The sequence below is a fragment of the Curcuma longa genome, chromosome 9 (assembly GCF_044706935.1).
Source record: "Curcuma longa cultivar G26 ecotype Majalengka, Jawa Barat chromosome 9, ITB_CL_G26_1.1, whole genome shotgun sequence".
NCBI classification, from domain to species: Eukaryota; Viridiplantae; Streptophyta; class Magnoliopsida; order Zingiberales; family Zingiberaceae; genus Curcuma; species Curcuma longa.
In genome coordinates, this window is record NC_133869.1 from 6,061,207 (window position 1) to 6,076,963 (window position 15,757).

General features: G+C 50.4%; 1 pseudogene; it reads left to right on the plus strand.

The window, feature by feature from the left end:
- The first annotated feature begins 1,126 nt into the window (after positions 1-1,126).
- Positions 1,127-10,146, plus strand: LOC141834452 (protein LIFEGUARD 2-like; annotated as a pseudogene).
- Positions 10,147-15,757: the final 5,611 nt, after the last annotated feature.

Sequence of the window (15,757 nt, forward strand, 5' to 3'; positions counted from 1 at the left end):
CGAGAGAGAAAGCTTGTACCTGCATAGGAATTGATATACCTACGAGGGAGAATGTTCCTTCTGACAGAGGAGCAGACTATAGTGGTATCTGGGGGGACAAGACCTAGATCTTGCTGACATCTACACCAGTAGAGTGGCATCTAGGAGACAGCGGCGATGTGCCCTATAACTGCTCCGCGGCTTGATTCTGTACGTCACCTTTGTCGTTTAGCTGTGAGTGGAAAGTTGGCAGCAATGACGAGGTGAGACGTGGAGACATAACCATAACTTTTCCCCTGTACAGCAATTCACACGCTTGGTTGTTTGTACTGTGTTTGTCTGTTAGCCGGAAGACTTGAACCTGAGTTGATGTCGGAGTGGGATGGGATGCCCGGGACCGGCGATAGCCGGGATTATCCGGGTAAGTTGGGCAAACTGGATGGGCGAGCAGCCTGGATAGACTAAGTAGTCTGAGTGACATGAGTGTTGACAGTGGAATAGGGTAGGATACCTGGGATCGGTTATAGTTGGGATCAGCCGAATAAAAGGAATGTCAGGATGAGCCGAGCTGGGTAGACTGAGTAGTCTGAGTGAGCCGAGCAAATTGAGTAAACCAGGATAGGCCAAGCAATAAGTGACCTAGGCGCTGACGTCGAAGTGATGCGAATGCATAGGACCAGCGGTAGCTGGGCTCATCCGGGTAAATGGGGTGAATGCCCGATCAGGCCGAGTAAATTAATTAGCCTGAGTAAGCTGAGTAAATCGAGCACGAAAGGACCTATGTGCTAGTGATGGAGTGAGGCGGGATATCCAGGACCAGCCACAACTGGGCTTATCTAGGTAAGAGGAGTGAATACCCGAGCAGGCCGGTTAGCTAAACATGCCAAGTGGACCGGTAAGGGAGCTAAATGTTGACCACGGACGTTAGATCGTCTGTTGACTTATCCCGCCATATCAAATCCACAAGACTTACCACATCACTCGAGATAGAGACAACAGAGAGATCTGATGGGCGACGAAACGAGTTCTGGTGAGGGGCGACACGACAGTGAGCTCGGCCGGCTGGCGACGACGAGGAGCTTCGACGGGCGATGACGTGCTCAGGCCAGCGACGACAGCGACCTCTAGTGGTCGACGACAGGAAGCTATGGCGAGGGGAGACAACGAACTCGTCACCCTCCAGTTGGCACTGACGACAGCCGTCGCCGCCGTGGTCGTCTCGGTTAAACCCGTCTCCCACTTCTTCGTCTCAGCTAGCGCTGGTTTGGGGCTCTACATCTTTCACGCGATCCTTCCTTTGATCCGTAGGGTTATTTTCCGTCTTCTTTCCTTTTCCTCGAATCTTTCTTGGTTACAGATTCATGATCCATTTACTGTTTGTTTCTTCTATGTGCTGCAGTTTTGTGCCCTTTTACATATACCATGAACGGCATCCTGTCAATCTTCTTCTTCTTGGGTTGTTTACGGTGTGATGAGCAGTGTTCCTGTTGAGATCCGCTTCCGGACGCGTCGCCGGACCAGTCAGCTTCCAGGGGAAAGAGGGGGGTGCAACTGCCGGAGAGGACCACCACACCGAAAAAGGAGAGAAGACCAGCCACCTGAAGGCCCTGAAACATCATCGGAGAAAGAGGTCATCCTGGCGCCGGGGAGTCCCCGGACGGCCACTCCGACGCTCAAGTCAGCCCAGTCAGGAGGAAGAAGAAGTACAGTAAAATAAAAATACTGTAATGAAATGCTCAACCCAAAAAAGATAAGAAGAGTCAGAGAGATCCAGAAAGAGAGAGAGAGAGATCGGAGCCCCCCCCCCCTCTTTTTTAGTTTTTCCTCCTTCCTCCCTTTTTATACCTCAGTAGCTCCTCTTTTCCATGATTCAATATGCCTCGAGAAGACCCCTTAATTAAATTAATGCTAGTCACCATTAATTATGCCCCTTTAAAAGCATGACCATTTCTAATAACGTATGACCTTGGGAAGATGATCCATCATATCTTCATTTAATGTGTGACCAGGTTATCCCTTGGAGAGAGAGTCTGTTCTGACAAGTCACATCTTCCATTAATACTTGACAAAGTTTAATAGAGAGAGAAGACCATTTCTAAAAAGTCATATCCTTCTGACAAGGCATAGTCCTTGAGAAGATCTTGATAAGACCTTTCTTGATATGATATGACCTGATAGAATTAAGCCACCGAGCCGATTGGAGGCTGGGCTGTGCCGAGTGGAACTGGCAAAACTGAGCTGAGTGCCGAGTGGCCTGAGTGGAGGGCTGAGCCGAGTGACAGGGAGCTGGGGGCTGAGAGCCGAGTGGGCTGGCAGTGCTGGGCTGCCGAATGGGAGTGCTGGACTGCTGAACCGAACTGAGCTGAAGTGGGCTACCGAGCCGAACTGACTGCCGAGCCGAACTGAGCTAAGTCTGCTGCCGAGCCGAACTGACTGCCGAGCCGAACTGAGCTAAAGTGGGCTGCCGAGCCGAACTAACTGTCGAGCCGAACTGAGCTAAAGTGGGCTGCCGAGCCGAACTGACTGCCGAAGTGGGCTGCCGAGCCGAACTGACTGCCGAGTTGAACTGAGCTGCAGTGGGCTGCCGAACCGAGCCGAATGGTAGTGCTGGACTGCCGAGCCGGGCCGACTGGGTAGAGAGTAGGCCAAATCCTAGATGACTGAATCCGTGAGGGGGGAGGGGGTTATAACTCCCATAACATAAGCCTCCCCGCTAGTCTTAGTCGAAGGAGCGGAAGGTCGACTGACTAGACCAAGTGTGCTGATGGGCAGCATCGTATTTATCGTGTTCTAGAAGTAAAGGCAGAGAGTACAACTTTGAGTAAATGCGGTCGACCTAGCCTAAGTCATGTCCTATGGATTTCGAGCAGTGCCCAAGAGATTGGCTAAGTGTTTCACGGGCCAACAAGGGAGCCGATCCGGGAGACCAGCGGCGTGCAGAGTGGGAGATCGGCGTACTGTTGCATGTGGTAGCTGCAAAGAAAAAGATCGAGAACTCGGAAGTGGGATGTGCGAAGGTGGTCGAGTCCAGGGAGCTTGGTTGCGTGCGGGCCGTGGTGGGAGAGGTCTTGATCGGGTAGGGTCCGCGAGCCAGACCTCGGGTTAGGGTGTCGTGCGGGGTTCTGGGCGAGTATGGCGCCGCGAGCTTTGCGGGCGTATGTCGCTGCAAGCGAAGGCCGTACGGGACAGTGGTCGAGACGAAGGCTCGGTCGACGCTTCTGGCAAGCGCGAGTTCTCAAAGGCCGAGCGGGAGGGCGGATGCTGCAAGCGCTGGACGGCGAAGGTCGATCATGATCGTGGCGAGGTCGAGGTTGCGGGCGACTCGGAGACTAGAGCTTTGAAAGCGAGGCAAACCTTCCGTCGAAAGTCTCGGGAATGGCGAGGGCTCGGTATGGTCTTGGATGAGCGTGGGTGAACTTCGCCGCGAGAGGCGTCTCGGCGAAGGTAGGCGAGGTTCTCTTGAGGAGACAGCGTGAACAGCTCGGGCGAGGTGAAGCGCGGGTGGAGCCGGAGATATTGTTGTGGCTCAGCATGAGCTCTAGGTTGGTGAGCGCACCCAAAGACGTAGGGAGTTGGCGGAAATGTCGATGGTCGACAAGGAATCAAGGTTGCCGAAATCCTTCGGGACGCGGTCGGAGAGCACATTCTGCCAGAGGAGAAGCTGCTCGAGCTTCGACATCTGTCCCCACGTCCCCAGTAACGGTTCGGAGAGCGAGTTCTCGTAGAGATAGAGGTTGACGAGGGAAAAGCAGTTCCCGAGCTCTGGTGGGATGGAGCCGGAGAGCATGGTAGTGTAGATGGACATGCAATTGGCTTTAGATCGGCAGAAAGCGACGCCGCCGACCGCACCGGCCGCACGGGTGTCGACGGCTCGGATGCGGGAGACGTCTCGGCGGAGGCGAGCGTGGGTCTGGCAACCGACCGTGAGGAGTTTGAAGGGGAGGAGTCGAGTCAGGAGCGTGGCGTGCACAGGCTGGTGGCCGGTCCGCGTGGTAATGCTCGGCTCGGTGGGCGTTTGCTGCATGCAAGCAGCTGAAGGCGTTGTGCGGTGGACGGTGTGGAGTGGCTGGGGTAATACTTGGGACGGTGTGCTGCAGTGGATGGGCAGGATTGCCTTGTGCAGTGCCTTGAACGGTGAGGATTGACTTGTGCAGTGCATTGGATAGTGTGCTGCAGTCAACCTTCTGCGCTGTCTACGGTGGATGCTAGTTGGCGCACACTTTCGGCGCGCGGCAGATGGGTCAGAGGCAGGCTGCAGGCTTTCGACGTGTTCAGCATGGTCGGGCATGCTGCAGCGTGTTTCGGCGTGTAGCAGCAGAGTGACTGCATGCAATACACCGATAGGAACAAGGCTTGGGCTGTGAAGGAGCTACACGTGGCCTGGGCAGCAGCTTTGCACTTGCTGGGCAAGATCCGGACAGTGAGGGGCGGGCACATGCTGCAGGCAACAATTGGTGCATGACGTGCTGATGTGCAGTGGACGCCTGCTGCATGCGGATAGTTGGCGTGCGTTGGGAAAAGCTGTGGTGAGGCGCTTGGACGCAGCTGGTTGTGGTGCGGCACTCGATACATGCGCATGCTGTAGGCTGCAGACTGCAGGAGACAGCTGGTTGTGGCGAGGCGCTGGACACAAGCTGCAGGCTGGCTGGACGCATGCTGCAGGCGGCGACTGGTGCCGTTGTGTGATACTGGTGTGTTGCTGAGGTGGCATGGCAGTGTTTATTTTCTTTTTCCTTTATTTCTTTCTCATATCCATCTTTAATTCTTCTTTGATAGTTGGCAGCAGCTTCCTCTCGCCAGCAGTCCTCCCGGAAGACAGGCCGGGGAGGATGAACCGGTTAAGGATCCGGAGGCGGAGATGCTTGCTGTCGCGATTCGGCTCGGGCAAGCAGCGGAAAGAGAGGGATCGCGACTTGGGCAAGCAGCGGAAAGAAGAGGGCTGCTGTCGCGAGCGATTCCGGGCCACGACGAAGCTTCTCGGGCGAAGCGTCAAAGTCACGTGGGAGTAAGTGCGGCCTGCCCATCCGGTTGCTGTCCTTGGACTGGCAGATCCGGGGAAGAAACCGCGCCGAAGTATCCGTCCGAGCTATCTGCCAAGGCAAAGAGAGGGGGGCAGTGGGCCCCACGCACGTGCATGTCTCACTCTTATGTTACGGTGCACGTCAGTTTCTACATGAAATTGTGAGTCTCTCTTACTTTGATTTTCCAAATCGATCTCTTAGCTTATAGAATTCGTTATTTTGTTTAAATTTGTTTCTGATGTTGATCTCTCGGAGGCTGGCTAATTTTGTGTGATTGCAGATGAGAAAACCTTTCCGAACTGTCCCCGCTTCTCAACCCGGCGTGTGCGAAGGCTGAAGGAGAAGGGCAGTAGGCCGTGTGGGGAATCAGCAGGGGCCTGCATGCGGCGGTTTAGGAAGAACAACAGTGCGACGTGGCGCCGGCCACGTAGTCCAGTAATCGAATTTGATAAAGGCAGTGCAGATCTGCTCCTTGAAGTCTGATGTGGGCCCCACCACTTGATGTGTGAGTTCAATAAAATTGAAACATGTGCACATTAATGAGGGTCCCACCACAATTATTAAAAGCCATCTGAATGAATTTGATTGTTCAAGATTATGAACTGGGCTACTGAATGCACGCGACCGAGAGGGTTATTTAAGAAATTGACTGCTAGAGATTCTGAGCTGTAAAGTGTTTGAAAAGCTGAGATGGCTGCTGAGTGCTCAGGTACTGAGTAAGTCGAGAATACCGAGCGAGTTAAGTGAGACTGAGAGGGTATCTTGCTGAGTTCGCCTTACCCGCACCATGTGGAAGGAAAACGAATATAAAATCAATTTAATCGAACTGAGGAAGGAAGCCACACCTGGAGTCCAGAAAAATAGGGGCGATAATAATCTGAAGCGAGAGTACTTTAATGCAGACTCCGAATGCAAGTTAGGAATCCTTCCTCGGAAGTGGTTTGTTGAAGGAAAGTGGTGGGATAGAGAGTCTTCTGAACATTACTGACCCTATATCAGGGACCAAAAATATGTCCCTTAACATAACAAGGATAACTGGCCGCTGATCCCAGACCAGAAAAAGATATATCTCAGGGAAAATTAAGCCCAGGTGAGAGATTAGCCCGTTGATATATATATGTAGCTCTGCCACTAAGAAATAATTGCTCGCGGATCCGGGACCAGACTGTATGGCTAAAGGGGGCTTGAACCCTGAGGTTGTGTGGGGTGAAGGCGAGGTGTTAGAGCTGGATCCCGACTCTTGTGAGTACGGAAGAGGTTGATAGCTCGACCCCGGCTTCAGGAGCACGGGGGAGGTTGAGCCCTGTATAGTAGGACATTTGTCGATGGAGCTAGTGGTCTGAGATCACCAGAGTTTAGCTCGACCCCGGCTGCAGGAACGCGGGGGAGGTTGAGCCCTGTATGGTCAACCGTTTGTCGATGGAGCTAGTGGTCCGAGACCACCAGAGTTTAGCTCGACCCCGGCTGCAGGAACGCGGGGGAGGTTGAGCCCTGTATAGTAGGACGTTTGTCGATGGAGCTAGTGATCCGAGACCACCAGAGTTTAGCTCGACCTTGGCTATGTCTGAGCCAAATGGAGTATTGCCGATGGAGCTAGTGATCCGAGATCACCAGAGTTGTGCTCAACCTTGGCTATGTCCGAGCCGAAGGGAGTATTGCCGATGGAGCTAGTGATCCGAGATCACCAGAGTTGAGCTCGACCCTGACCAGGAGGGGAGGTTGAGCCTTGAAAAGGACATTTGCTGATGGAGCTAGTGGTCCGAGACCACCAGAATTGAGCTCGACCCTGACTAGGAGGGGAGGTTGAGATTGCGGTAGAAAAATGCCCTGCAAAAGCATATGCATCAGGGTCAGAATACGATGCGGCTATGTGTACCAGGATCGCTCCTTTCGACATTGATGAAGCCGCCGGGCTGAAAAGACTGGCGAGCTGTAGGTCGAGCCGCTGAGAGGCCAGTTGAGACGCTGAGGAGCTCAGCGACAAGGAGGAGATCCGCCGAAACGCTGAGGAGCTCAGACGAGGCGAATCCTATGAAGAGCCGAGCTGGAGCGAAGGGTTGATTTTGCGAGGCAACGACGGCGGCAGTCACCAGGTGGTGATACTCCTCTTGAATTAAAATGATGTGAGTAAGTCCGGTGAGGTTGTCTATCAGCACGTCTCAAAATAGGTTTTTTGTGTTCCCATAGACGGCGCCAAATTTGTTCCTGTTGAGATCCGCTTCCGGACGCGTCACCGGACCAGTCAGCTTCCAGGGGAAAAGAGGGGGATGCAACTGCCGGAGAGGACCACCACACCGAAAAAGGAGAGAAGACCAGCCACCTGAAGGCCCTGAAACATCATCGGAGAAAGAGGTCATCCTGGCGCCGGGGAGTCCCCGGACGGCCACTCCGACGCTCAAGTCAGCCCAGTCAGGAGGAAGAAGAAGTACAGTAAAATAAAAATACTGTAATGAAATGCTCAGCCCAAAAAAGATAAGAAGAGTCAGAGAGATCCAGAAGAGAGAGAGAGAGATCGGAGCCCCCCCCCCCTCTTTTTTCGAGTTTTCCTCCTTCCTCCCTTTTTATACCTCAGTAGCTCCTCTTTTCCATGATTCAATATGCCTCGAGAAGACCCCTTAATTAAATTAATGCTAGTCACCATTAATTATGCCCCTTTAAAAGCATGATCATTTCTAATAACGTATGACCTTGGGAAGATGACCCATCATATCTTCATTTAATGTGTGACCAGGTTATCCCTTGGAGAGAGAGTCTGTTCTGACAAGTCACATCTTCCATTAATACTTGACAAAGTTTAATAGAGAGAGAAGACCATTTCTAAAAAGTCATATCCTTCTGACAAGGCATAGTCCTTGAGAAGATCTTGATAAGACCTTTCTTGATATGATATGACCTGATAGAATTGAGCCACCGAGCCGATTGGAGGCTGGGCTGTGCCGAGTGGAACTGGCAAAACTGAGCTGAGTGCCAAGTGGCCTGAGTGGAGGGCTGAGCCGAGTGACAGGGAGCTGGGCTGAGAGCCGAGTGGGCTGGCAGTGCTGGGCTGCCGAATGGGAGTGCTGGACTGCTGAACCGAACTGAGCTGAAGTGGGCTACCGAGTCGAACTGACTGCCGAGCCGAACTGAGCTAAAGTGGGCTGCCGAGCCGAACTGACTGCCGAGCCGAACTGAGCTAAAGTGGGTTGCCGAGCCGAACTGACTGCCGAAGTGGGCTGCCGAGCCGAACTGACTGCCGAGCTGAACTGAGCTGCAGTGGGCTGCCGAACCGAGCCGAATGGTAGTGCTGGACTGCCGAGCTGGGCCGACTGGGTAGAATAGGCCAAGTCCTAGATGACCGAATCCGTGAGGGGGGAGGGGGTTATAACTCCCATAACAAGCAGCTTTGCAGTCGGGATGACTTGCGCTTTCTCAAGTGGTATCTTCTTGTCTTTTCTCGTATCACAAGAAATTAATATATGCCTATCTAATGGATTCAAATACGCGATTTAGGCATTTTTAATAATATTTTATGGGAAATGGAAACTGCTGCATAACATTGGAACTTCTTCTCTGAGGGGAAGGAAAGTAAGTAACAAAATAAAGGTTGAAATTACTTCGTGATCATGGTATGTTCATTGTTCCTGCTCGAGATCGTCTCCGGATGAGTTATCGGACACTTGGTTTGTATGTTGACTCACCAAAAATGGTATCCACGACCAGTTGAGGAGGAGGATGTCGGATTCTAGCGTACCACTGAGCGCTGAGCTGCGAAGAGAAAGACAAGGATGAGAATGAAGGTCAGGGATACCCTGGCTCAGCTGCTCCGACGCTTAAATTAAGCTGACACAAGAGAAGAAAATACGAAAATGAAGTAAGAATGTTCTTGGTTGTGTGTGCGTATCTGCCTCGCGAGAGGCGGAGTTGTTATATAGAATTAAGAGAGAGAAAGACATCCTATCTTAATTAGGGAGAGTATCCTATTAATGTGAAGATTTTATCAGAGGAGATGTCTCATTGCTGGTAAGGAGACTATCCCATCGCCGCTGCTGCTATAGCGAAGGGTTCTATCATTCATGCCCGGTATGGTATCAGTCTATGTCATCCTAAATCATGATGCATTAACGGCGTAGGTGAGATACTTCAAACATCATATCATAGCATGTGTCCTTCTGGCGACGGTCTAACAAGTTGAATGACGGAATATCAGGGGTCGGACTCGAAAGGACCGAGCTAATTGAACACTGAGTTGAACACTGGGCGTGTGGAGCTTAGGTGACAAAGAGAGTCCAGGTCGAGGCTGCCCGAGACTAGAAGCCGAGATGTGGTTCGAGATGGAGCTCGGGACCGAGTGGAGACTTGGTTGAGAGACCCAGACTCAGAGCTGGATGTTGAACTTGAGTGGAGTAGTCGGATATTACGTTTCGAGTCGAGCTGGTTGCCGAGTCGAGCCCCGACCACCTTGCTAGGGTAGGGAGTGTGAGTGTAGAATTTGATAATGGAACCAGGGTGTGGGACCAAGTTAGTCAGTCTTGAAGTCAAGTTTTCTGTCTGACATGTCATCTCCAGTCATATCAAGCCTTGCCTAAAGTCAAGCCTTCTGTCCGACATGTCATCTTCAATCTTCAATCAGATCAAATCTTGACTTTCTGGATCAAGTGATACCAATCCATCACATTCAGTGTTAATCACCTTCCATATGCAAGGATGAGTTTTCTTAAACTTGAATATACTCTTTCAAACAGGAAAAGCCATTTTAGAAGCTGCTATTCTCACAGCAGTAGTGGTGGTTAGTCTCACTCTGTACACATTCTGGGCTTCAACTTTCTGGGCCCCTTGTCTATTTGCTGCTCTCTGGGTAGTGCTGGTTCTTTGCTCTCATCCAGGGCATCCATGCTGTCCTGCTTTTTTAGCTTTCCATTTAGCTGAATGAATAAGACTTCAAAAACTTATGATGCATCGTGGTTTTTTCCAGGTTCTATTTCCACTTGGAAAATTGTCCACGATGATATACGCATTGGTGTTCTCTGGCTACATTGTATTCGACACTAACAATCTAATCAAACGCTTTAGCTATGATCAACATATATGGGCAGCTATTTGGCTGTATCTGGACATCCTCAATTTATTCCTCTTGTTACTCACTTTGTTCAGAGCTGCTAATAGTTGAAAGTAGTCCGACATAGTTGAGTTGATTATGATAGAGTAGAGTCGTTGAAATGGACAAGAGTCGAATCTTGGCGAAGTCGAGATAATGTCCTTCTTCGTCGTGGCCAACTGCAGCTTCTCGATTTACCTTCTCACAGATAGTCATGGGACCGACCATATGAGATTGTTGGAGTGACGAATTCTATCTTTTGCATACTGATAGTTGAAAGTATAGTTCATCAATCAAGTGATATACAGCAAGTTATACTTTTTCTCTCAGTTTGATTTTTTTTTTTTGGTTTTGTTGTTGTATGTCATGCACGTAGTGTCAAGTATCTTGGATAATTTCTATTTCTATCTTGGAATCCAGGTGATCTAAAAGTAGTTCGTTCTCGCACTAATGGTCTGTCAATTATACAACTGAGTACTGACCATGAGGAGACCAATTCTATTTCTTTTCTTTTTTTTCCTGCAGAAAATTAGAGTATTATTTCCTATAGATTAATATCAAATAGTGAAAATATGGAAAAATCGACTGATTTTTTTTCTCTATGTTTACACTATACTGATGTGAATAACTGGTATCGGATTATTTGTTTTTCTTAGTGTTCCTGTTGAGATGCGCCTTCGGACGAGACGGCTAGCTCACTCTACAGCACCTCGTCCAAGATCCGCCTCCCTGGTGGATAGTAAGCCTGCAAGAAAGAGCACGTGAGCTGGAGGGCCGGGGATCCTTCCTGGCGCGACCACTCCGATGCTTAAGTTAGTGAGTGGAGATGAGGAACTGCTAAGGAAGAAGAAGAGAAAAATTGTAAGAGCTCGTTTGCGCGCGCGTACCTTTCTCCACGGAAACACTAACCCTCTTAAGGAAGGAGATTCTGAAATGTCATGTCCCTGACATGACTCGACGGGCTCCATCAACGTTATGAGTGTGTCCTAAAGAATGTCTGAGGGTATGGTCCGAGGTATGGCCTGTTCAGTGGGCCCGTGGCAGCATTGACTTGCAAGAAAGGAGCAGTCCCCTCAGACACGTGTCGTGATGAAACAAGTGAGAGGACACGTGGGATCATCATAACAAATGATGGGAGGAGTGGCCCTTGGGAACTAGCGGGTGAGCGAAGGGGTACGACCGAACCGAAGTGGATTTCGGTTCGTCCCCTAGTATAGCGCACGAGGAGGAGGGGGCGTGACCAAACCGAAGTGGACTTCGGTTCGTCCCCCAGCACGGTGCACGAGGAGAAAGGGGCGCGGCCGAACCGAAGTGGACTTCGGTTCATCCCCAGCATGGTGCACGAGGAGAAAGGGGCGCGGCCGAACCGAAGTGGTCTTCGGTTCATCTTCAGAAGAGCCAGCGAGGAGGGGTTACATGAGGTCTCCCGTGCCTTCTCGGGTGCGATTGATCCGATCACTTGTTAGGACTTGGTTAACCTCGTCCGCATCCTTTTAACCCCATAACACCTGCCTCCCCACTAGTCTAGTCGAAGGAGATGTAAAGTCGACTGACTAGACCAGTGCTGATATAGCCCCACACCCCCTACGAGCTCGCGAGAACCTAGGTACGCGGAGGGCATTAAAGCCTCGGTATGGTCAGGTCAAGTACAGCTTAGCAGGGTGAATCTTTTTTCGAAAAGACACCCTGGCATATCACCCTTGCTGCATTAATACTTCCTTATCATTACGACGCCTAAGTTCCTTTTGAGGCCCCTGTATATAACGGGAGGGGGAGGAGGCTTCGGAGTGTCAGATAACCTTACTCACGTGCCTTTCCGTAGTTTCGGCCTCACTTTTGCGTCACCCTATTTCGTCATGGTCAGCGGCGACCACTACTCAGGGTCCCATGGGGAGCGATCTGTTACCTCCACGGGTACTCGACGGAGGACAGGGACTTTGATCGCGGCGCTTCGCCGAAGGGTTCGACGAGCGGAAACGGAGGCGCGCCGAGAGAATCAGCGAGCCAGAGCGGCGGAGGAACGGGCTCGACGTGCGGAAACGTTGGTGGCCCAAGAGAAGTGGGAGAATCAACAGCTTCGGGTAATAGTCGACAATTGGGGTCGTCGAGACAGCGCCCTCCTACTGCGTGCTGGGGAGAGTTTGGCTGGTGTGGAATACCATCTAATGAAGGCAGCGCTGGAGCTGAAGGGAGCGATGCACGCTTTCAAGGCTATGGCCGGGGAAACATCTTCTTCCGGCGACGAGTAGCATGTTCTTGCCGCTCTCAAAATGTAGATGTTTGGCTGGTGACCACCGCCGCTTTTGTAACATGGTTAAATATCGTCCATTACTCCTATACGTTTGCGCCTTTTTATCTGCCATAGTCCCTGTAACATCTTAGTCACTGAGCTCCACGGCGATAACGGTGTGTGTTAGTCTTTGTCAGTGTCTACTGGAACGGCCGCCAGTGGAATCCAGCGTGTGCGCTACTGTTCCCTCGGTATGACCAGGATTTGGCCGTCCATATTGTGAAGCTGCGAGTGTGTAGGTCGAGACTCGATTGTTACTAAGGGTTTACTATACAGCGGGTACGGCGATCCAGACGAAACGAACGAAACGTCGCGGCCTATAATAAACAGTGGTGACGTGGACACGTCTTTTTCGAGGCATGGTTAACGGCAGGGAGGGGTTACCGAAGCGACATGGGCACTGCCTTAGGCGGGTCATTTATCTTCCTTGGAAGAGGTGCCCATTAAACCGTCATTTATATCACTACTTTCCCTTCCTCTCTTTTGAGGAATATATATATATATATATCGGGGGAGAGGAGGGGATTGGGTATCTCATCCTTGCTTCCTCTGCGTTCTTTGTTCTCGTCGTTCGTGAATAACTCCTTCAAGATATGGACAGTGACATTAGCTGGACTAGTTCCGACGAGGAGGAGCCGATGATGCCTCCAGGGTCGCATAGGGGGCCAGAGTCTTCCCGAATGGCCCGCCTCCGATGGGTCAGGATAGCGGAAGGTCGCACTCGTACGGCCGAGGAGAAGGCTCGGCTTTGAAGGGCGTCATAGTTGACGGGTGGCTTCTTGATTAGCGATCGGAAAAAATCTCCTTCGAGTATACCTTGTGAGAAGGCGCTTACCAGGACCGGGGAAGTAGCGTCCGGCACATCCTGCGCTACGCGATTGAAGCGGCGCACAAAGTCTTTTAAGGACTCCTTGGGCCCCTGCTTGGTAGCGAAGAGGTCTGTTGTTGTCTTGCAATAAGTGCGGCTGGTGGAGAAGTGCTGCAGGAACAAGTCTTTGAATTCTTCAAAGGAATCAATGGAAGCAGGGGGCAATCGGCTGAACCATCGCAGCGCGGATCCGAAGAGAGTAGTTGAGAAGACCCGACATCTAATGGCGTCCGTGTATTGATGAAGGGAAGCGGCGTTTTCAAACCGGCCTACATGATCTTCGGGGTCCGTGGCCCCAGTGTAATCAGCGAATTGGTGGGTACGGAAGCGACGAGGTACCTCTTCATCTAAGATTCGACGAGTGAAAGGAGACTTAGCTGGTATTATTCCCGTGTTTCCGCCGGTCATAGGAGCTTTTCCCTTAAGAGGATCCTGAAGAACTGATTCTGCTGCGGACTCCATAGAGGTACCTTGATGCTCCACCCCCCCTGAGCCCGCCCGGAAGGCACCTGAGGGTCTTCTGCCGGCGTATATAATCGACGAGCGGGTCCTCGTAGTGGAGCAGGGGGAGTTACAGCAGGCCTAGCGAGGTCTGTTTGGGGAGGAACGGGAGCTTCCCTTTGATGCTTCTCTAAAGCCTGGAGGACAGTAGCCACCACCAAGTCCAGGTCTCCTTGTGTCATGTTAGTTGGGCGAGGAGGGTCGAGAGGAGGCTGCTGGTTGTCCGTCGGCATGTCTCAAGGCAGGGCAATTCGTATTCCCACAGACGGCGCCAAAATATGTTCCTGTTGAGATGCGCCTTCGGACGAGACGGCTAGCTCACTCTACAGCACCTCGTCCAAGATCCGCCTCCCTGGTGGATAGTAAGCCTGCAAGAAAGAGCACGTGAGCTGGAGGGCCGGGGATCCTTCCCGGCGCGACCACTCCGATGCTTAAGTTAGTGAGTGGAGATGAGGAACTGCTAAGGAAGAAGAGAAAAATTGTAAGAGCTCGTTTGCGCGCGCGTACCTTTCTCCACGGAAACACTAACCCTCTTAAGGAAGGAGATTCTAAATGTCATGTCCCTGACATGACTCGGCGGGCTCCATCAACGTTATGAGTGTGTCCTAAAGAATGTCTGAGGGTATGGTCCGAGGTATGGCCTGTTCAGTGGACCCGTGGCAGCATTGACTTGCAAGAAAGGAGCAGTCCCCTCAGACACGTGTCGTGATGAAACAAGTGAGAGGACACGTGGGATCATCATAACAAATGATGGGAGGAGTGACCCTTGGGAACTAGCGGGTGAGCGAAGGGGTACGACCGAACCGAAGTGGATTTCGGTTCGTCCCCTAGTATAGCGCACGAGGAGGAGGGGGCGTGACCGAACCGAAGTGGACTTCGGTTCGTCCCCCAGCACGGTGCACGAGGAGAAAGGGGCGCGGCCGAACCGAAGTGGACTTCGGTTCATCCCCAGCATGGTGCACGAGGAGAAAGGGGCGCGGCCGAACCGAAGTGGTCTTCGGTTCATCTTCAGAAGAGCCAGCGAGGAGGGGTTACATGAGGTCTCCCGTGCCTTCTCGGGTGCGATTGATCCGATCACTTGTTAGGACTTGGTTAACCTCGTCCGCATCCTTTTAACCCCATAACACTTAGCAAATTTCAAATTCTTGTTTACTAAAAGAGAACAAAAAAATTGAGAAAAAAAAAACTTACCAACAAAATAGAACCTCAAGGCATTCTCGCATACTAAGCGACTTGAGGTAGGAAACCCCAGCTCACATATCACTGTCACGCACACTCCAACTTGATGACCTGTTAGTAAAATTGAGTATTCGATTAAAATTAAATTGAACCGAATTAAATAAATCAAAAATCAAATAAATTGATTTTTTTTTAACCAACCTAACTGACCAAAATTTTCAATAAAAATCGAACAAACCAAATCGATATTTTATTAGTTAATTCAGTTTTTAACCGAATTAATCAAATTTTTTAAATATCATAAAAATTTTACTAATTAATTAGATATTTATAAATTTATTTATTTAAAATTTATATATATTTTTTAATTTGAATAATTCAATTTATTCAATTTAATTGAATAAAAAATTTTAAAATCGAAATGGAACCGAATTAATCAAATTAACCGATTTTTATAAAAAAAATAATCAAAATTTTGAAATAATCGAATTAAATTTTTTAATTCGATCGATTTAGTCAATTTATTCAATTTAACCGAATTGTTGCTCATCCCTACCTACCAGACTCGCGAGCTCTAGCTAGGGACAGATGAATCGCTTCCAGGATTAGTCCGATAGTAAAAATTAAAAACATAACTGCCTTAGCGAATTAAGGATCTATTTGAAACGATAATCAATATCATGAAAAAAGTGCCATACTCATATTGGCCTAATTGTTGCGAAGGTGTTCCGATAAATCTATCACAAGTAAATTCCATTCAGAAGCAAACTCGTGGGCAGTAATCAGCTGTGACGACAAGAGTGGGTGCACAGATCACATCCAAAGAAGGGGAACTACCGCGTCTC